Here is a 22,673-nt window from a genome sequence, read left to right as displayed (position 1 = left end):
ACTGGGAATGGCTTCCCAGTGCCAGAGGGCAGGGCTGGATGGGAGATTGGGAAGGAATTGTTCCCTGGGAGGGTGGGCAGGCCCTGGCACAGGGTGCCCAGAGCAGCTGGGGCTGCCCCTGGATCCCTGGCAGTGCCCAAGGCCAGGCTGGACATTGGGGCTGGGAGCAGCCTGGGACAGTGGGAGGTGTCCCTGCCATGGCAGGGGTGGCACTGGGTGGGCTTTGGGGTCCCTCCCACCCAAACCAGTCTGGGATTCTGTGATTCTCAGCTGTTTTGGGATAATACAAAGGTCCATTGTCACACTTTCTCCCAGCCTCTCTGCAGAGGAATTGTCCTTTCCTGCATGGGAATAACAATTTATATCCAAGATATCAGAGTCAATAACCAGGTAAGCACCTCAGAAGGAGCCATGGGAAGGGCACAGCTCCTTCCCAGCTCTGCAGGGGCTGCTTTGACCCCCTCAGACATTCCTGGGGTCTGCTCCTCCAGCCCATCACCCCCTGAGAAGCTTTTCGTGTTCTTCCTTATTTTGATGCCCTTGCTGCTGGCTTTCCATGGATGAGCCTCCTGTCAGTGACCCACAGGAGCCGTGTCCATCCCAGAACTCTGTTCCCAGCCCCCATGCCCATCCCAGCCCCCAGAGTGCTCCTGCATGGCCAAATTAACTTCAGCAAATCTCTCCTTGGAGCAGCAACTTTCAAACACTTTTGGCACCTCCACAGCTCAATTCCTCTTCCCTCCTAATTTGCATCGCTGAGGAATTTGTTTGGACTGAGATTTTAAAGCTTCATTGTGGAGATGGTTTTTATTCCCAGCTCCAGGCCCTTGGAAATAACCAGTGAGGAATTGCTGTCGGGAACTTCACCCACGGTGATTTGAGCAGCTCCAAAGTGCTGTCATTTTCAGCACTGTGATTTTATGTCCTCTTTAAAAGAAAATAGTGTCCCTCAGGTGGGCGCAGGATCAAGGCCTCAGGACAGCCCTTGGCCATGTCCATTTGTGTTGTTTGAGGCTGCTCTGGCACACACAGCTCTGCTCCAGCACTCGGCTGGATTTAAACCCACTTTTACGGCTTTCTGTGCTTTCCTGGAACACCAGCGTTAAAAAAAGCTGGCAACAGCCAGGAAAGAAATGAGAGACAAAAAAATCCATTCCTGGGAAGAGGATTGGCCTTCCCATGGTAGATGAAAGATGGCTTTGGGTCTATTTTTCCTGCAATTAGAAATGAATGGGTAAGTCAAGCACAGGGGGTTTTTATGTTTATGAACTCTCTGTGTCGAGGTGTCCTCACTCTTCTTTTCCTCCCTGGCACTTGAACAAATCCCTGATGTTTCCATCCCTTGCTTTCCCGAAACCAGCATTAAAAAAAGCTGGAAACAGCCAGGAAAGAAATGAGACACAAAAAAGTCCATTCCTGGGAAGAGGATTGGCCCTCCCAAGGTAGATGAAAGATGGTTTTGGATCTACTTTTCCTGCAATTCGAGACAAATGGATAAATCAAGCACAAGGTGTTTTATGCTGTTTATTCACTCACTGTGATCGAGGTGTCCTCGCTCTTCTCTTCCTCTGTGGCACTTGAACAAATCCCTGATGTTCCCATGTGGAAGAGCTCCCAGGTGATGGAGCAGGTGCCCCTGACTGGGGGACAGCCACCTGCCACCACCCCTGAGTGACACCCAGCGAGGACTCGGAGAGGTCACGGGGAGGATCGACCACAAACCTGACGGGGATCTGCTTTGGACAGAGAGTCTTGGCTCTCCTACAGAGCCCTGGCTCAGAACCACGACTTCGTGGCCTGGTCCTGTCCTGTCCCAGCTTCTTCCCACGGAATCTGCCGCCCTTGGGCGAGGTTTCGGCAGGGTTGGTGCCACAGAGACAAATACAGAGGGCTCTTGATGCCCCATTTTCTTGCTCTACTCCTGGCCTCACCGTTTCCTCATTTAAAAAGGAGTTCAGATCCTGCTCCAGCTGCCTTGTAAATCCCTGAATAACCCCATCAGCCCTGAACCCACTTCCACTCAGCCCCCTGCAGTTCAACCTTCTGGCTGAGCCATCCCTCAGCCTCCAGCTCCCTCCTGGCCACAGAGGGAGCGCTCTGAGCCCTGATTTGATTCATTTGGAGGCAGAAACTCCTTTGAAGGAGGAGACCTCCATCCCCTCAATCACCAGGAGCTGCAGACTGAAACGCTCTCCTCAGGAATTTTGCCACCTTTATATCTTTTCCCCACCAGCACTTTTTCCCTAAAGAATCCAGGATTGTAAAGGTTGGGAAAGACCTCTGAGATCACCCAGTCCAACCATCAACCAGCACCACCATGGGCACCACCAAAGCACATCCTCAGGTGCCACATCCACACTTTTTTTTACCATTTCCAGGGCTGGGGACTCCAGCACTGCCTGGGCAGCCTGGAAGGACCTGGAGCTGCTGGAGCCAGGCCAGAGGAGGCACCAAATGATCTGAGGGATGGAGCAGCTCTGTTGGGAGGAAAGGCTGGGATTGTTCACCTGGAGAAGAGACCAGGGGTGGGTGACCTCTGGGAATTGCTTGGCTGGGACACAGCTGGAAAAAGGGAAGGAAACCACGCTGATCTTCATCACAACTCCCAGCCTGCTATTTGTACTGTTTTTACATTAAAGATATATGGAAACAAATTCTGTGGGGTCAGGCAGGGTCAGAGCCATAATCTAACAACCATAATTTAATGAGGTCTAATGAGAAATCAGAGGGAGCTGGGGGACAGCTGGGAGGGAAAGGTGAAATCCTGGAGCTGCTGTTACAATAATGTTTCAAACCCCAGAAAGTCTTTGGGCAGCTCCTCTGCTCCCTCCTGGAGATGCTGTTAAATTACTGGATTCGCTCTGAATGTGATGGGAAAAAAAAATCTAAGAGGTGAATTCATGAACTTGCAACAAGCTTAATTGGTGAAATACTAATTATCTCCCAGCTCCTCAGCCCAGATCTGAGACACCGGAGCAGTTCCACTAATTAGGGCATGGATTGATAAGGAGAAAGGAACATTTCAACGGGAAAAAATAGATGCTGGAAAAGAACATTTTAAATTCAATTATTATTTTATTAGGCGAGAAAATAAACACTAAAAAATGCCATGCTTGGCTCTGCTCCCTGGACCACAGGGATCACGGAATCCCAGGATTATTGAGGCTGGAAAAGCCCTCCCAGCCCATGGAGTCCAGCCTGTGCCCCATCCCCACCTTGTCCCCAGCCCAGAGCTCTGAGTTCCTTGGACACCTCCAGGGGTGGGGACTCCAAACCTCCCTGGGCAGCTCCTGCCAGAGCTTGACAGCCTTGTCCATTTAGGAACTCTCACAGCTGGAAAAGGACTCAGAACGGCTGAAAACTTGCCTGGCCACAGACTTTTTCCCATTAAAAACTTACATTATCAATCAAGCTGGGAAAAGGACTCTCCAGGCCAGGCTGGACAGGCTTGGAGCACCCTGGGATAGTGGGAGGTGTCCCAGCCCATGGCAGGGGTGGGCTCTAAGATCCCTTCCAACCCAAACCATTCCGTGATCCATGGCAAGAGAGGCCAGGGACACATCTCAGATTCCCAAGGATCTGGTTTAAAGCCCAGCAATTGATATTTGATATTTTATATTCTCTCCAGGTATGGGTGATGGGGCTGTGGAGATTTCCCTCCACCTCTTGGAGGAAAAGAAACTGCCAGGAAATATCCTGGAATTTCTCTCTGAGGTCAGTCAGAAACCTCTGGAGAGCTCGGCCCCTCATCCTCATCAAGTATTGGGATCTCCCAAACAAACAGTTTTCCTCCCAGATTTGGTAAAATCACCATTCTCCGTTTCCTCCAAACCGATCCCAGCTGCTCCCCTGGCAGTTCCCACTCTTAGGCAGAGAGTTATTCCCAGTGTTTTCCCACCTCCCAGGAACTGTTTATCCATCACAGCTGCAGGAGCAGCCCCATTGCTGCTGCTCCTCACAGCCAGATCTTAATTAAATCACCCAAACGAGCAGATTGGGCTGGATTTTCATAACCTTGGTGTCCCCAGCAGCAGGACAAGCCCAGGCTGATTTAAGGAGCCTTTTTCCCCTCTTTTCAGAGAGACAAAAACAAATTCCATTAATCCTTCGTTATCTTCACTCTCGGTCTTTTGGAGCACGGAGCAATTTGCAATGACTTCTGCCACCTCCCTGGCCATTGCTCCCTAACTCAGCCAACCCCACTTGGACTGGGAGCTTTATTTTTTAGGGTTTGCTTCAGGTTAGGGTTCAGTATTTTGTAAAATTGAGAGTTTTACAAAATGCTTTTACCAGTATTTACTATTTTATTAATTTTTTTTTTTAAATTATCAAAAATTAATCTTTTAACCCAAATTATTTTACTTTTCCTTACTTAATGCACAGTAAAACAACCAGCAATAGCAGCAGCAGATTTTATATCTTTGTGCTCCTACACAGAAAATTCCTGAGGGACCAAGGGACAAGCTCCCCCTCCAAAGGGAATTACACACACATTCCCAGATACTGGATATAAATCCCAAGGTTTGCAGTTGTTTTCCAGGAAAGACCCTCAGGTTGTGGTTATTTTCCTTCCTTCGTTTCCATGATGCCTTGGAAATGGAGAAATCCCTGGAAGCTGGGAGCACTGGAGCTGGGAGGGAGAGGGGAGCTGGGGCTGGGAGCACTTGGGGGAGCCAAAGGTGGCACGGAGGGCTCGTCCCCAGGAGCAGTGACAGTGACACCGAGGGCTGTGGGGCAGAGGGACAGGGTAGGACAAACCACAGTCCATAAATCCATGGGATCACAGAAGGTTTGGGTGGGAAGGGACCTTAAAGATCATCCAGGGACACCTCCCACTGTCCCAGGCTGCTCCCAGCCCCAATGTCCAGCCTGGCCTCGGGCACTGCCAGGGATCCAGGGGCAGCCCCAGCTGCTCTGGGAATTCCATCCCAGGCCCTCCCACCCTCCCAGGGAACAATTCCTTCCCAATATCCCATCCATCCCTGCCCTCTGGCATTGGGAAGCCGTTCCCCGTGTCCTTTGACTCCACACACCTTATGCAAAATCGTAATGAACTCCTGGAAAACATCCTGGTCCTGGAGCTCAGGACAGCTCTGGTGGCTCCCCCTCTGCCCAGCAGGGCAGGAGGCTCCTTCCTTTTCCATCCCATCCCTTCATCCCAGCCAACACCAAAGCAGGAAAAGATCAGGCAGTGCCTCTATGAGTTCGCCCGCTCCTAATGAGGTTTTACAAATCATTCTCCTCAGCTTGAGTAACGGGGGCTGTGGGTGGGGTGGGTCATCAGAGCTCCCCTCCACCTGCAGAGGTTCCCTGGGACAGCCTCGAGTCAGATCTGTTAAAAAGTTAATCAAGCTGAAATGTCACGGAATTTAATAACTACCACAGAAGAGGGGTTGAGTTCAATATCCCACTAATTGCCTTATTTTCCAACAGGAAATGTGTCTGCTGGTAATGAGACCAAGGACTGTTTCCAGTTATCCTTGGCTATTTACTTGTGTTTATCCCAGTTTTGCTCTTTCCCCGCAATGGGAGCAGCTCTAAAATTAAGCAGGACCTTAAATTAATCTGATTACACATAGACCCGGCTTTGCCTGAGGCATTTGCTGCTTCTCTGCCCTCCCAATTCCCCCTTCTGCAGGAAACACCACTTCCTGCGGGTGGAATCTCCTACCTTTGCACACCCTGACATTCGGGAGCGTTTGGAATAAATGGATTTGGATAAAACCAAGCCCGAGCACACGGAGAGCCACACTGGGGGTTTGCCAGGCAGCAAATGCCTGCAAGTGTCACTTCCAGCCTTGTCACTGTCACACGTGGCCAGGCACAAACGGGGGCTGGCAGCTGGAAAGCACCACGGGAATGTTCCAGCGGGAAGGTGAATTTAATAGGAAGCAGCCGCTCCCAGCAAGTGGGAATCCTGGAGGCTTTGGGAATTTCAGTGACTCCAGCTGATGTTCAGGGCCAGCACAAGGAATGTGACACAGATTCATGGATGGGTTTGGGCTGGAAGGGACCCCACAGCCCATCCAGTGCCACCCCTGCCATGGCAGGGACACCTCCCACTGTCCCAGGCTGCTCCCAGCCCCAATGTCCAGCCTGGCCTTGGGCACTGCCAGGGATCCAGGGGCAGCCCCAGCTGCTCTGGGCACCCTGTGCCAGGGCCTGCCCACCCTCCCAGGGAACAATTCCTGCCCAATCTCCCATCCAGCCCTGCCCTCTGGCACTGGGAAGCCATTCCCTGTGTCCTGTCCCTCCATGCCTTGTCCAAAGTCTTTCTCCATTTTTCTTGTTGGCTCCTTCAGGCACTGGAAGAGGCTTTAAGATCCCCCTGGAGCTTCTCCTCTCCAGGCTGAACACCCCCAGCTCTCCCAGCCTTCCCTCCCAGCAGAGCTGCTCCATCCCTCTGCTCATTTGGTGCCTGGCTCCAGCAGCTCCAGCTCCTTCCTGTGCTGGGCCAGGGCTGGGGCAGCTCTGCAGGTGGGGGCTCCAGAGATCCCAAGGATGAGACAGAGGCCAGGAGAGAACACAAAATCCATTTCCCATTGATTGGAATGTTGAACGCTGTTATTCTAGAAAGCAGCACAACAAAGCCGAGGCTTTTGTTAAAATACTTCAACTCCAAGTGTGGCATTGGATGGATGGGAGAAGGGTGGGGAGTGCTGAGTGCAGGAATGCAGGGAATGATCTCCTGGGGGCTGGCCGGGTTTTAATGAAGCAACACAGAAGAGGAACTCCAAGCCAATAAATGTTTTTCACCTGTCAAAGCAGTTTGACACCAAAAATCATGGAATCAATTGGAATTGTTCAGCCTGGAGAGGAGAAGCTTTGGGGTGACCTCCCTGTGGCATTGCAGTGCCTGAAAGGGCCAACAAGAAACATGGAGAGAGACTGGGGACAAGGGCTGGAGGGACAGGACACAGGGAATGGCTTCCCAGTGCCAGAGGGCAGGGCTGGATGGGAGATTGGGCAGGAATTGTTCCCTGGGAGGGTGGGCAGGCCCTGGCACAGGGTGCCCAGAGCAGCTGGGGCTGCCCCTGGATCCCTGGCAGTGCCCAAGGCCAGGCTGGACATTGGGGCTGGGAGCAGCCTGGGACAGTGGGAGGTGTCCCTGCCATGGCAGGGCTGGCACTGGATGGGCTTTAAGGTCCCTTCCCGCCCAAACCAGTCCAGGATTCTGGGATAAATCCCTGTTTATTAAAGGCAGGCAGCTGGAACTGCACTGTGCTCTTCATGCTAAAGGACAACCAGCCAGCTTTACCTCTCCCTCCGGAATTTCCCCAGTTTCTTTTTCCTCAAACTTTTGCCTGGATGAACCAGGACGGAGCAGCAGCAAGTCCATAAAGAGAGAAAGGGATTTAAATAAAGTGATGGATGATCATGGTGTGCAAGGAGAGAGTTTGGGGATAGAGAAGAGCCTGGCTGAGCCTCTCCTGAACCCATCCCCAGCCCTCCCTGAGCTCCAGGAGGGTTTTCCATCACCTCCTAAGTGCCCCATGCCAAAGGTTATTTCACTCCTTGCAACCTCTAATAAAGATTTATGTCAGGCTGTAAAGCAAAAAAATGTTAGCCCGTGCTTATGATTCCCTTTACGCAGTGCCTGACAGGAGACTGTAAATCCAGCATTTGCATGGGAAAAAACTGCTCAAAATGGGAACCCATCAAATCCCAAACACCTCCATAATCAGGGCAGCTCCACACCCAGAAATCCCAGGGGAATTTTTAAGGAGAAAGGGTGAATCTTTGTATTAGCAAGGAGAAAGTGTAGGATTGTCCCTGCTCTTCCTACGGATGTTTTAAACTGCAGACAGGGATTTGTGCAGGTACCTTAGGCTCAGCTTTAGGTTCGGTTTCAAGGTTAAAAAGTCTCAGTATTCCCCATGAGTGCAGACCTGCTCAGCTGCTGCCAACAGAAGTCCTGAGGGACTTCCACACCCAACAAACCCAGGAACTGCAGCCAGGGAATTTTTGGCACCACTCTTCCCAGAGAGCAAATTATTCCAAGCCCATGTTCAGTGGGGTAACAGGGGCTCTGGAATTTCCATGGGCTGAGGGAGACAGACAAAGCTGGAAAAAGATAAAGTCATTGTCTGACCTTCCTGCAAAGGCTGAGGCTGATGTACCCAAGGAGGTGCTGGATTCAGGGGCTTTTCCCATCGTGCCAGTTTAACTCCATGATGAAATCCCAGATTCTCTGCTTGGTGCCACTGGAATTGAGCTGTGTCTGTACAGAGCAGAGCAGCAGACCTTAAACCGAACTGGGAAATGGTTTCCCAATGTCCTTCCCTGGCTCCCCAGCTTCATCTCTCTAATTAAAGGGAGAAGGAGGTGAGGGTGGGCTGAGCTGGGGTGGGGTCTGTGATCCCAGCAGGGCCCCACACCAGGAGCCCTTGGGCTGAATACCATGGGATCATCAAATCCTGGAAGGGTTTGGGTTGGAAGGGGCTCAAAGCCCATCCGGTGCCACCCCTGCCAAGGACAGGGACACCTCCCACTGTCCCAGGCTGCTCCCAGCCCCAATGTCCAATACAAAATATTATGGAATGGGCCAGGGAAGGGGCCAGGACTGTCTGTGCCTCAGAGATACCCAGAGAGCCCTGAGCAGCCAAATGGGATCTTTGTTCTCCGGCAGAGGAGACATTTCCACTCCAGTCTGAAGTCCCAGCACATTTTTGGCTGTGCCCTTTTCACTCCTCTGCACGTTTGCCATGAATCTTTTATGAGCTCTTCATTAGGATTTCAAGGAGGCTTTCTCCAGCCAGGAGTGAAATATTCCAGGCTTGGTTTTATGGAGTGCTACGAAAATGGGAGTGTTCAGCCCATGGTTTTAAGTTTAGAAACTGCATTTTTAATGGAACTTTCCTTAGGTGAGTGAGGTTTACTCTCATGCTTTTCTTAGATTTTGTTTTCAGTTCTGAGCTGTTTTAATGCCTTTTTTGAAACACAGTAAGATGATAAATATAAGTAATTTCTTTTCTCCTGCATGATGCTGTCAGGCGGATGTTCTTATTACTGGACTTTTCCTGGAATTATGGGCACTTCTTAAAATGCTTCCTTCAATCCTTTATGAATATTTTCAAGGAAATCTCTGGAAGTCTCTTGAAAAGTTTCATTGCTATTTTTGTGCATTAAATTAAAGATAGAATTTTCAAGGTTCAGTCATTTTTTTTAAGGGAATTTATATTAAATTTGGGATTTAATATTCCAGACCACAAAAAAGCCACTCTTTGAGGCTTCCAGGGCCTAAAGGGGCTCCAGGAGAGCTGGAGAGGGACTGGGGACAAGGGCTGGAGGGACAGGACACAGGGAATGGCTTCTCAGTGCCAGAGGGCAGGGCTGGATGGGAGATTGGGCAGGAATTGTTCCCTGGGAGGGTGGGCAGGCCCTGGCACAGGGTGCCCAGAGCAGCTGGGGCTGCCCCTGGATCCCTGGCAGTGCCCAAGGCCAGGCTGGACATTGGGGCTGGGAGCAGCCTGGGACAGTGGGAGGTGTCCCTGCCATGGCAGGGCTGGCACTGGGTGGGCTTTGGGATCCTTCCAACCCAAACCATTCCCTGATTCTGTGGTTCTCTGACAGAATTCCCAGATTTCTTTCCAGAAGGAGGAAGGGAAGGGCCACTGACCTTCCCCTGACACTGCACAAGCCCCAGTAACCTTCACAGGCAGAGCCTGCTGAGGGACAAACGGGAAATTTTCATAGGAGGCAAATTCAATCCTTTTTGTTACACAGTTGAATTTCCATAATTTGCTCAGTGCTCCAGCCTTTTCCTGGTTTATGTATTAAAGGAACATTTTGCCTCAAATAAACCCCACTGTAGGCTCAGTGCCTGTGAATTCTATGGAATTAGGCTGATTTTTTCCTCCCCTAATAAGCAGCAGAAGCAGCCCAAATTTTTATGACACAACCAACTCTGGATTTTAAATTTTAAACAACTGAACACTGAATTAAGTTTTGCATTTAGCAGAGCTCCAAATCCCATAACCAGGGGTATTAAGTCTACAGAGCTTTGATGATATTGCTCTAAAGAACCCAAAGACAATTACTGGCAAAAAGTCATTTTAGCTTTAGTGTTCCCTAGTTACTCAGGGCTGGGTTATAAAGAGATTGGGATGTTTTTATCATTTTTCTCTTACCTTGATGTGAAACTGCCTGGAATTCTCTGCAGCCACACATCCTGGGAGAGGATGTTTGATATCTACCCCAGGCAGTCAACAAAGGCACCGGGAGCAGGGAGAGGCTCCATCATCTGCTCCTGCTCCCATTCCTGCAGAAAGGCTGCTCCTAATGGAAACCATTTTAATTAAAGGGGGAGCCTCTGGCCCGAGCCCCGGGAGCACCTCGGAATTCCAGTAACTCAGACTTTGGGAAGCACTGGAGCGACAGGGCCACAGAGATGCTCAGAGGGATGGGAACCTCTGCCCTGGAGCCAGGCTGGGAGAGCTGGGGGGGCTCACCTGGAGAGGAGAAGGATCAGGGAGAGCTCAGAGCCCCTTGCAGGGCCTAAAGGGGATCCAGGAGAGCTGGAGAGGGACTGGGGACAAGGCATGGAGGGACAGGACACAGGGAATGGCTTCCCAGTGCCAGAGGGCAGGGATGGATGGGAGATTGGGAAGGAATTGTTCCCTGGGAGGGTGGGCAGGCCCCGGTGCTCCTGATCTCCTCCTCTCCGTGAGCATTCCCTGCACAGCTCCCGAGCATCCCACAGGACACGGGGAGCCCTGTCCCTGTCACCACTGCCCCAAGGAGAGGTGGGAAAGCCCCCGATGGCGTTTTTGCTGCTCTAACACACAGAAACAACCCGTGGCCAACAAGGGACCACATGGATCCCTGTAGTGCTGCTCCAGGCTACAAACGCTCCTTAGGGGAGCAGGAACGGCAGGGAATGTGCAGCCTCTCACACACTTTAACACCCTGGCTGCTCTGGCCTGGAAATCCCTGCTGCTTCCCTCAATCGGCTGAACAGCAGGGAGGAGCCCTGCATCGAGGAAAGATTGATAAGGAGAAGTAGGAAGTTTTTCCCGGCTTTTTTCGGGCTGCGTGGAGCTGCTCACCTTCACAAAACCTGTGTCCGTTCAGCCCCACCAGCATCCTCCTCCCCAGGGCTCCTGCTGCCCTGAAAACATCAGCACCGTGCCTGAAAACATAAAATCCATCACTTTGCACCCTTCTGAGTGTGAGGTACCAGAGTGATTTCAGCTCGAGTGGGAAGTACCAGAGCCAGACCTGGCTGTGGCAGATCCACGGAGCTCTCCCCTCTCAAACCCCGCCTGGAGCTCTGTGCTGGGATCGATCACCTTTTGAAGGCAAAATTGATCACTGCAGGAATGAGAGCACAGCTCCTGTCTCTGCACAGGTTCTCCCTCAGCACTGAAAGGGATTTTCAGGTTTGCAGGCAGAAAAAATTGTATGGAGCAGTCTTTTCTTGTCACAGAAAGAGGAGTTTTCACAGGTAAGAAAACCAAAACCAAGGGTATGACCCCATTCACCACGCTGGGAAAGCAGGACCGGTGAAACCCCAAATATTCCAGAACCAAAACTGCCCCTGACTTCTTGTTTTTCCCTTGGAGGTTCAGAGCAGCATCACCTGTGCTCAGGTGAGGACCAGGGCAGGGCCCCAGCTCCCCACACCTACCCCAGAAACACTCATCCCTGAACAATTCCAGCCTTTTTCCAGGTTTTACCATGTTCAGCCTTTCCTGACTCCTGCAGAAGGAGGCAAGGGCTCTCCAGAGCATGAGGTGTGTGACATGGAATTACAGCCCAGGGACGGGGAGGGGTTAAAGCACCACACTTAGGTTTCCCAGATGAAGTTTTACGAGGAAATAAAGGAAAAGGTAAGGAAAACTCTGCTTTCCTACAGCTTCTCTGTGCCAGGGCCTGCCCACCCTCCCAGGGAACAATTCCTGCCCAATCTCCCATCCAGCCCTGCCCTCTGGCACTGGGAAGCCATTCCCTGTGTCCTGTCCCTCCATGCCTTGTCCCAAGTCCCTCTCCAGCTCTCCTGGAGCCCCTTTAGGCCCTGCAAGGGGCTCTGAGCTCTCCCTGGAGCCTTCTCCTCTCCAGGTGAGCACCCCCAGCTCTCCCAGCCTGGCTCCAGAGCAGGAGCTCTTGGAGCAGCTCCGTGGCTTCCCCTGGATTTGCTCACCCATTCTGCATCCATCAGCATCCCCAGCTCTGTGCTGTCTCCCCACATTATGCCTGTAATTAATTGTGGGAATTCCTTGGGAATGGAGCCCCTGGATGCAGCTGGGAAGGCATCACTTGGCACCAGCTGAAGCTGTTCCAGGAGGGGGCTGAAATCGGGGGGGGGGCTGGAGCTGGAGCAGGAATTCTCCTCCACTGCACAATCCCACAGGATCACACCATCCGGCAAACTGGAAACCCGGTGTTCAGAGACTTCCCAGAAAACCTTTACAGTGGGGAATTCCAAGAGCTCCCATCTCCAAGCCACCAAACATCCCAAACTGCTCTGTCACTCAGCTTTCCTCCAGGAATTCCTGTCCTGGAAATGCCCTGCCAAGGAGAGCCCGGGCAGGTGCCACCCCCAGCCCTGGGGTCAGGAAATGAAAGGATCCCACTCAGCAGTGCTGAGACGTGGGGCAGCTCCAGCACAGCACCTCAGCCCTGCTCCTCCTCATCCATCCCCAACCAACAGCACAGGGACAACCCAGCCCTGAAAGGAGAAACAAAACAGCCCCGAGCTCTGGGTCAGGGAACCGCAGGAGATCAAAGGGGCTGGCCTGAGTGAACGCTGTTCTTTGAGCTAAAAGACAGAGATTTTTCTTTAATATTATCACACCTGCTTTGGAGCCACTGCAGTTAGAATTTAAATTCAATTTAATAATGGCACATAAATGCCTGTGTGAGCCTGATCCAGAAACCTGGGAGGCGAATCTGACTCAGAAATCAAAATGCAGATTTGGGTGCTAATGGGATCCCTCACACCCCTCTGGGATCCCTCACACCCTTCTGGGGCCCCTCACACCGTTTTGGGACCCCTCACATCCCTCTGGGATCTCTGGGACCCCTCACACCCTTTTGGGACCCCTCATGCCCTTCTGGGACCCCTCACACCCCTCTCTCCACTGCCCCATCCCCCAAGCAGGATCATTTTATTTCCATCCCGTTTCCCTGGCAGGAGCCTGTCCCAGTCCCAGGGATGTGCCTGCTTCCCCAGCACAAACAGCAGTACCGAGCACATTACAGGATTACAATAAACAATCTGATATCAATAACATCTCCCAGCAGCATAAAATATCACTGTCTGTGCCGGCTGCAGTGTTTGGGAGGGCCATTTCCTCATCCTTTGAGGTCCTCAATTAAGGCTGCTCACTTCTCTCTTCTTCAGGCACTCATAAATCTGCAGGGGAAGGCAGGAAAGAGGCAAATCCATCACCCTTACACAAAATACCTGTTTATCCACAGCCAACACCGAGCTTGCAGCAGCCACTCCACAAAGCAGTTTGTTCCCGTGCCCCATCCGTGCTGCCACGTCCCCCCTCGTGAACTTTTCCCTGTCTCCATGGTAACAGATCCACTTCCAAAGGGAGCAGTGATGAGGGGGACGTGCAGGAATGGGGACAAGGCGGCCAAAATGAGGAGAAATTCCAAAGCTGGGTGGCCACAGGAACCCAGAGCTGCTGGGCTCGCGCTCAGGGGTGTTCCTGGCTCGGAGCCGCAGGGCATCCCCCTCTGGATCATCTCTCCACACTTTTCCCCTGTTTTGCCAAGTGCTTCCACTGCCCTCAGCACCCCCAGATCCAACATCACTCTGGAATAACAAAGGAACTCCGTGCCCACCTCCACAGCCCCCACATTCCCAAGGCTTGTTGGACCAACAGAGCAAATTGTGCAGCACAGTTAATGACAGCCCCAGAATCCAGAACTGATCCTCGTGTACAACAACGCTGGAGTGGGGAAATGTTCCCATAAGACAGGAGAACGAATAACTCTGCTTGTCCAGAAACATCCTACTGAGGAAGTATTATCATAAATTACAACAAACCCCAAATCCCGCTGCACCAACAGAGCACATGGTGCCCAGCAAGGCACTGGGACAGAGGGAATCGTTTTAAGCTGGAAGAGGAAGGATTTAAATGGGAGATTGGGCAGGAATTGTTCCCTGGGAGGGTGGGCAGGCCCTGGCACAGGGTGCCCAGAGCAGCTGGGGCTGCCCCTGGATCCCTGGCAGTGCCCAAGGCCAGGCTGGACATTGGGGCTGGGAGCAGCCTGGGACAGTGGGAGGTGTCCCTGTCAGGGATGGGCTTTAAGGTCCCTTCCCACCCAAACCATTCTGGTTTTCCATGGTTTTCTCCAGCTCTTAGCCCCAGCCCTTAGGAGCTGCAGCCCAGGTGAGCTGTGGGCTCCCTGCACCTTGGGCTGGGCTGGGGTCACGTGTCAGAATAATTCTCCTTTTTAAAAAAAGGCTCTAAGAAGAGAAATGAGCCAGATACATAAAATAAACCTGTCTGTAGATCTCATCACGATCTGGCTCTAACACCCAGTCTTGAGGCTCAGTTCTGCCCTAGTGTGATTTTTGATCCATCTTCCATTCTTACTAAAACCAAGGGAATGGGGTACAAACAGTGCCTATCCCTATAACCAGGGATTCAGGAAATATTCTCAAAGCATCCCTTTCCAACCCCTTCTCCTAATGTTTAAGGGAATTTGAGGCAGCAGAGGAAGGCACATGTTTATCTGCCACATGGACAAGCTGTTCTCTCCTGCATGCCAGGGGCATCTCAGTATCCCAAGGAGTTTTGTTGAAGTTCTTCCTGGAGGACATTAAAGTGACCAAGCAGAAAGCAAAGCCCACAGACATCACCTGAGGGAATCCAAGGGTTCTTGGGAGCCACTTCCAGGTGGGGCTGAGCTGGGAGAGCAGCCAGGAGCAGAGGGGATGGAGCAGGGAGGTTGATCTGCCACTGAACCAGCTGGAGAGGTAGGAAGGAGCAGCAAAATCCCCCCCAAAAGGATCAAATTGATTGCCCCAAAGGATCAAATCAGCTCTTTCCTGGAGGTCACTGCCCTGGCAGCAGGAGGGGGTGAACACAACATCTCATGGGCCGAGTGTGGGAAGGGAGCAGAGATGTCCTCCCTCAGGAAGTGCCAGCGAATTCCGCCCCGGCCAAACCCCATCGGCCCCTTGGGTAAAATCAGGGCTCTCCCCATGGCACCACAGCAGGAGCTGTACTCCCAGGATCAAAGGCAGGAGCTGGATTCACAGCAGCCCTTGGACTGCAATCACTCGATCACAAAGCCTTTGTCACCCAGCAAAGAGATTTAATATCTCGTGTCTCTTTGAAAAGACATTTCCCGCTCTGCTCTGTCTGAAGGCAGTCTCTGAGTGTCTCTCCAAAGGACAGGGAACTGATGTTTTACATTTATTGAACTTGGCAGGGCAGCAATCACTCATCCCCTGCTTTCTGACAGACAAGCCTGTTTAAAGGAACCACCAGCCCCATCCTGCCCTGCCCTGGCAGTGCCCACAGTGCCCTCCCCAAGGGTCCAGGCTGTGCTAAGGGGGTAAACCTGCCTTGTTCCTCATTCCCAGAGTAATGAATTCCTCACAAATCTCCCCAGACAGCGCTGCCAAGCCTTGGAAAGAGCCCTCCAACCTCCTCTTGCCTTTCCCAACCATCTGCTCTTTCCCTTAGGGCAAAACAGGAGCCACAAAGCAAACCCACAGCTCTGGAAAAACAATCCACTTCTCTTTGTTCCCTCTTTGTCTACAAGGGGACAGGCTGCCCCTTCCCTGCCCGTCTTCCTCCACACTGCAGGGAACGACTCTGCCACTTGGCCACCACGGAACTGCAGGAGCTGCCTGGATTTGGGAGTCAGACTGTGCCACATCTGATGCACACAGTGTTTAGGATGAGTTAACAGCCTCTCTTTCTTCTGCTGCAGCGCAACCTTTGAGCTGTTTTTACATTTTTCTGTTGCTGTTGTTTTATTTTTCTCTGAAGAACCCCACACCTCGAGCAGTTCATTTATTTTGCTCTCCAGGAAGCCTCAGTGAGCAAAGGATGAAGCCTCACTGAGCAAAGGATGAAGCATCACCCTCAGTAACAACAGGCACTTTGTTGGATAACCCCTCAGAATTACTTCCTAAAGAGCCTTCCAGGAGAGGAATGAGCTCTTTGTTGGGATACCGTGTGCCAGGCAGGCTCTGACAGCTGCAAAAGGAATTATTGAGGATTTTTAGGATACGTGGTTTGCTGGAGCACTGTTCCTTCATAAAGGAAACTGAGCTATCAGTGCAACCCCTAACCCCTTCAAATAGCCAAAAACCCCAAAAGATTCCAGAGCCAAAGGAGCAGCTTTGATACCAACTGCAGTGTGAAATATTTGTGGGGAAGTGGAGAGGGGAACGTTTTACAAGTCTGTCTCTGCAGCTGCAAGCGCCCAGGGCAGTGTGTTCCTGCTCCTGCATGAAGCAGTGTCAGGTATTTCACACCTGACTCAGATGAAAAATTCCCTGGAACAGCTACCATGCCACCAAACCCCGGGACTGGATTGGGAACCTCCAGAAGGAATCAGCAGGGAGTCACCCATAACACACTAAGGCAGCACCTCGGGCACAGGGGGTAATAAATATCTCCATTTATGGCACTGAAACGGCTCCATTTGGCTCTCACAGAGGGATTAAATGATATTTTTCCTTCTTGCACTCCCAAACTCTGTGAGAGGCTGAAGCTTCAGGAGGGAGGAACCAGGGCCTTTCCCACTGAAGTGAAACACTGGCATCAGCTTTAGGGTACAGGGAGGGAGAGCTTCACCCTAAAACACAACCCAACGGTGCTTTAGCTTTGCTTCTTTAAAAATATCAAAATGAGAAATATTTCCAGGCACCCCTGAAGTGTAAGGAGTGAAACCTATTGAAACCCCACGGGAGTGTGGAAATGTGTTTAATCACAATGGCATTGAGAGTTTGAGTTCACCAGAATGAATTCGAGAGACTTTCATAAAATCCCAGACTGGTTTGGGTTGGAAGGGACATTAAAGCCCATCCCATCCCTGCCCCTGCCATGGCAGGGACACCTCCCACTGTGCCAGGCTGCTCCCAGCCCCAATGTCCAGCCTGGCCTTGGGCACTGCCAGGGATCCAGGGGCAGCCCCAGCTGCTCTGGGCACCCTGTGCCAGGGCCTGCCCACCCTCCCAGGGAACAATTCCTTCCCAATATCCACCTAAATCTCCCCTGCTTCAGCTTCTGGATCATTCTGCGTTTTTCTCTGTGGTTGGCCTGTTTTGCTGGGAGCTCCAAAGGCTCAGAAGCCCAAACACACACAAAATAAACAAACAAAACAAACACAACCCCCCACAAAAGCCCCTTTAGCTGTTTTCTCAGAAGCAGCTGAGTAGCAGCTGCCACATCCCCGTGCCATAATCCAGCTTTGCTAAGCCTTGTGGAACTTCCCTCATTTACACTGGCTGGGTACTCTGCTCGCCGTGCTCTGGGAGCTCTCTCAGGGGTTGTGGCTTTGCAGCACTGCTCGGTGTTTGCAGCGATCCAGTCCCTGCCAGGTGCTGACACCCTTCAGCTCCCATCCACATCACCGCACCCAGCAGCAGCGCTGGCAGAGGCACAGAGGAATTGCCTGCAGGAGTGCTGCCGTGAGCCACCACGGATCATAAAGCTCCTCTTGAGCTGCTAAAGGTGCCCAGCTAATCCTTTCCCAATTTATAAATCTGTTTGTCGCCCAAGAGTGAATCCCTCTGTCGCTGGTAATTGGACATCTCGCCCAGGGAGGAGCTGCAGGTGAGGAGCAGGGAAAGCCAAAGGCAGGAGCAGCCCCTCTGACAGCCTGGGAGAGCTGGGGGGGCTCACCTGGAGAGGAGAAGGCTCCAGGGAAACCTCAGAGCCCCTTGCAGGGCCTGAAGGGGCTCCAGGAGAGCTGGAGAGAGACTGGGGACAAGGGCTGGAGGGACAGGACACAGGGAATGGCTTCCCAGTGCCAGAGGGCAGGGCTGGATGGGAGATTGGGCAGGAATTGTTCCCTGGGAGGGTGGGCAGGCCCTGGCACAGGGTGCCCAGAGCAGCTGGGGCTGCCCCTGGATCCCTGGCAGTACCCAAGGCCAGGCTGGACATTGGGGCTGGGAGCAGCCTGGGACAGTGGGAGGTGTCCCTGCCATGGCAGGGGTGGGATTGGATGGGCTTTGGGGTCCCTTGAAACCCAAACCCATCCAGGATTCCCTGGTTCTGTGACAGGATTCCCAGCAGATTTCTGGCCAAGCCAAGACCCACCAGGATGAGGATCCCACCCCTCACATCCTGGATCTCCCCATTCCCAGTGCCACAGGGACAGAACACTCTCAAATCCAGTGCCACCACATAAATAAAACATTAAGCCCATAAATTGAAGGTTTTTACCATTTTTCATCCCCTTCCCAGCAGCACTTTTGTTCCCAGTTGTTTTTCTGGTTTGCTTTTTGTTTTCTTTTCATAACTTTATGATTTTATGGCAGAACAAAGAAACTCCCTGGTTTCTGTCAGCCTTTGCTCGCTGGTGACTCACGTGCTCTGGGGGAAAAGCCAAGGCTCTGGCTGCAAATGGAATTAATTCTCAAATTCCCAAACTGCTCCTAAATAGATTGAAAGCACAGATTTAAATCTACATAGATTTCAAGTACATCTTTACCGTACTTAAAGCTTTAGGAGAAACTTGTGTGTGAGTAACACCCAAAACTCATCTTGTGGGTTTTGTTTCAGAATCCATTTCCAAAACAACACCAGGCAGCTGGAACTTGGAAGGAATGATGGCAGAAGTTGACAGTAATTTCGCAGGAACGGGAATAAAGGATGGATACACTCAATTTTTTTGATATTAGAAGATTTTTCTTGTGCTCTTAAACATGGACATTAAACTTTCTAAAGACATCCTAAGACACATAATTGTGAAGGGAGAATTTTACAAGAGAATGATGAGTTAATTATCTGTGAGTGAAGCTGATGGAATCCTGGGATCTCTCAAGCTGGAAGGGACCCACAAGGATCCCTGAGTCCGTCTGCTCCTCGCCTGAGGTAACATCTCCTGTTTGCCTCTGGAGTTCCTCACCCCAGTCCAGGTCTGTGATCTGCACCTGCTCCCTCCTCACTTTTGTTTTTACCCTTTTTTTTTTTCCTTTTTTCACTCTGCTCTCTGTCCAGGGAGAGATTTCCAATGATTTGTCCTCTAGGATCAATCAGAATCTCCTCCCTCTGCTTGGTTGTTAATCCTGAGATCAAAGATCAGCGTGGTCCTTACCTTTGTCCAGCTTCACACCTGCAGAAGGGCAAAGTGTCTCCTCCAGTTAAACCAGTGCAAGGACACTGGGGGAAAAACAAATAAATGAAGCAGCTACATCCCCAAAAAAAAGGGGGGAAAGGGAATCTGAAAGGATTATTCTTCTTTCCTACATTGCCGCACTGCTGGGCTCTCCTGGCTGGAGAGCACAGGGACCCTCCCTGCTCCCAGGGCTGATGGGGACTCTGTGCCAGCCTGAGCATGGATTACAGCGGCTTCCAGGCTCCTTGGAGGAGTATTTTCCCTCAGGAATCTCAGCCATGTGGAGCCGGTTCGCGGCACAAATCCCGCGTTATCCTTTGCACTGGGATTGCTCCAGGGCAGCCCAGAGCCAGGCTGTACTCGGTGCTGTGGAAACTCAGCACTGGGAACCCTTTCCCAGTGAGGGATGAGGAGAAAATGCCCTGGGAGCAGCTGCCTGAGGGGTGTGGGGCTGGGGCTCCTTCCAGCCAAACTCCTTTTCCATGAGGGAAATCTCTAGGAGCACTATGGGGCACGAGCAGCAGCCCAGCAGGAAAATGCAGAAAGAGAAGCCAAGTGGATTGGTTTTTCCACTAAAAAGGAAAAAGAACAACAACCACAGTTTTATATTTATTTATTTGGGCAGTGCCATAAATCAAGGCCACTTTGGATGGGGCTTGGGAAAACCTGGTCTGGTGGAAGGTGTGAGGAGAAGAGAAGGGGGGAAGACCTTAAAGTGACAGAGAGGAGCTTTAGATTGGATTTTAGGAAGGAATTGTTGCCTGTGAGGGTGGGCAGGCCCTGGCACAGGGTGCCCAGAGCAGCTGGGGCTGCCCCTGGATCCCTGGCAGTGCCCAAGGCCAGGCTGGACATTGGGGCTGGGAGCAGCCTGGGACAGTGGGAGGTGTCCCTGCCATGGGACAGGGATGAGCTTTAGGGTCCCTCCCACCCCAACCATTCCTTGATTCCATGATAAATTACAACTCTTTGATCTTTACTCGAAGGAGGAAAATCACCAAGGCAGACTGGCTCCTGTTGGAGGCCAGGGCTAAACCCAGCCCTGCACAAACTTAGGGATGATTTAATGGGAAAACTTCCAAGCTCACACCTAGCACTGCACACTGGATTTCAGGCACCAGCAGGGGAAAACTTCTCCTTTGAATTCCCAGATCTGGTGGGATTCCTTCGTAATCCACACTCTTCTCCAGGCCTTTTGAAGCTTCACTTTAGGCTGAGTTCAAGTGAGCAGTCTTGATTTGTGATTCCTCACAGCATTTTCACTCTGGAGCTCTCTGTTGCTTTGTTTGCTTGGAAAAGAGGATAAAAAACAGAGAGTGAAGAGAAATCACTCTGTAAATCAATGCCTGGAGTGCCCTTAGCTGAGAAATGATTTTATTTATTAAAGATGTGAAAATCCCCCTTCCATTTCACACCTAAATCTTCACTTAAGCACGATAACCCCAGTCCTGGATGAGGAACAACCAGGGAGGAGAAATGTTTGGGAGTAGCAGAAACAGTGGGGGTTGAGCTCATCAGGGTTTTACAAGACACAAAAAAGAGAGAATGGAGTCTTATAACACCAGAAAGAGAGAATAGAATCTGAAATATGGCCCTAAAATCTGCTCCATCCCTGTGGCAGCAGCTTTTCCCAGCTGTCTGACAGCTCTAAAGATGTTCCATCCAAAGGAGTAACAGAGGCATTTGTCACCCAGGTCAGTGGTTATTTTACCCCCAGTTTAGGTTTTCTGACTCGTTCAGGAATCAAAGGCTTGTGACAGGCACAGGATGATGAAGGATTTGGGCAGTGCTGACCCACAACACATCCCCCACCTCTGCCATGTCCAACCTGCTCAGGAATTGCCCTTCCCTGAGTCCTTTCTTATTTATATTGCTACAAACAAACATTCCTCTGCTCATATTTTGTAGTGGAGCAGCATCACTTTAATATTAATCCATCTTCCTTCTGGAGAAATTAAAGTTCTGCAGTGGCTTCCCAGTGACTTGGGAAGAAAAAATTCCTCTTTTAACATAATTTACTTTTTTTTTTTTTTTTTCATTTTAACTGGAAAATTCCCATTTGGCTCAAACCAAAGAGTGTTGATTTTAGTTTCTGGGGTTTTAAGTAGCAGCAATGTTGGGAATGAGGAAGGAGCTACATTGGCAACAGGGCTGCCAAGTCTTACTTCTCCATTCAACAGCCCTCCCTCCCATCCATAGGATTGGACGGGATATTGGGAAGGAATTCTTGGTTGTGAGGATGGCGAGGGACTGGAATGGATTTCCCAGAGCAGCTGGGGCTGCCCCTGGATCCCTGGCAGTGTCCCAGGCCAGGCTGGATGGAGCTTGGAGCAGCCTGGGACAGTGGGAGGTGTCCTTGCCCATGGGATGAGCTTTAAGGACCATTTGGGATTCTGGGATCCCAATCCAATCTCAGAGCAGGTTTCCCCCACGGAGTCCTCAGCTCACTGCAGATCCTCAGGCTGTGCCCAGGCAGACTCAGCTCAGCCCATCCCAGTTCCTGCTGGCTCCCACTGGGATGTCAGGGGACACTTGGGCTCAGCATTCCAGGGAAGAGGAGGGTTGGGACGAGTTTTGTTCCTGCAGGGAGAGTGGAGAAAGCAGCCAGGAGAACCTGTTCCTCCAGCAGCAGCACCAGCCTGCACCCCCTCCCATCCCAGAGAACATTGCATGGGGTATGCCCGGGAAATCCCCAAAAACAAGCAGGGAGTTGACAGCATTTTTGGTTAAAAAGAGGTGGATTTCTGTGTTTGGCTGGGATGGGCTCCCAAAGAGCTCCCAGGAGATGAATCCTCCCTATCCTGTGGCTGTTTTCACAGGGACTCAGTGAAGGGCAGCTCCTCCTCTCAGTGAAACCCTCCTGCTGCTGAGGCACGCTGAGAAGCTGAAAGAAATGATTCCTCTTGTTGGTGGGGTCTCTGAGCACAGTGCATCCAAAAATCAGAAAATAACACCATAGTGCAAGCACAGCACTATCATGAACAAGTTGTAACAATTGAATTCATTACTGGAAGCTAAATTTCCCCTATTTCCAGCAAGGTCCCGTGCCTTTGGGATGGATTGTGCAGCTCCGTCCCCTCCAGCAATAAAACCTTAATAGACTGAAACGTCTCAATTGTGTGCCTGGCAATGGGATGCAGTTTCATTTTATAAGGGGCCATCAATAATACATTAAAAATATTGTAAACCAGCATGTGATTATTTTAATTCCTTGGAGCAGGTCTGGAGAAACAGGGGGTGGGGTGCAACACTCAGCAGGGGCCAAATGCAATTATTTATTCCTGCTAAATTCCACTGGAGATGGTCAGACCCTGCTGTTCCAAAACCTCCCTGTAGTCTTGGTGCCCAGGGAATTGTGGATTCCTCATCCCTGGCAGTGCCTATGGCCAGGCTGGACACTGGGGCTGGGAGCA

This window comes from Aphelocoma coerulescens, chromosome 6 (genome assembly GCF_041296385.1).
Source record: "Aphelocoma coerulescens isolate FSJ_1873_10779 chromosome 6, UR_Acoe_1.0, whole genome shotgun sequence".
Taxonomy (NCBI): domain Eukaryota; kingdom Metazoa; phylum Chordata; class Aves; order Passeriformes; family Corvidae; genus Aphelocoma; species Aphelocoma coerulescens.
Note: the sequence above shows the minus strand (reverse complement) of the source record.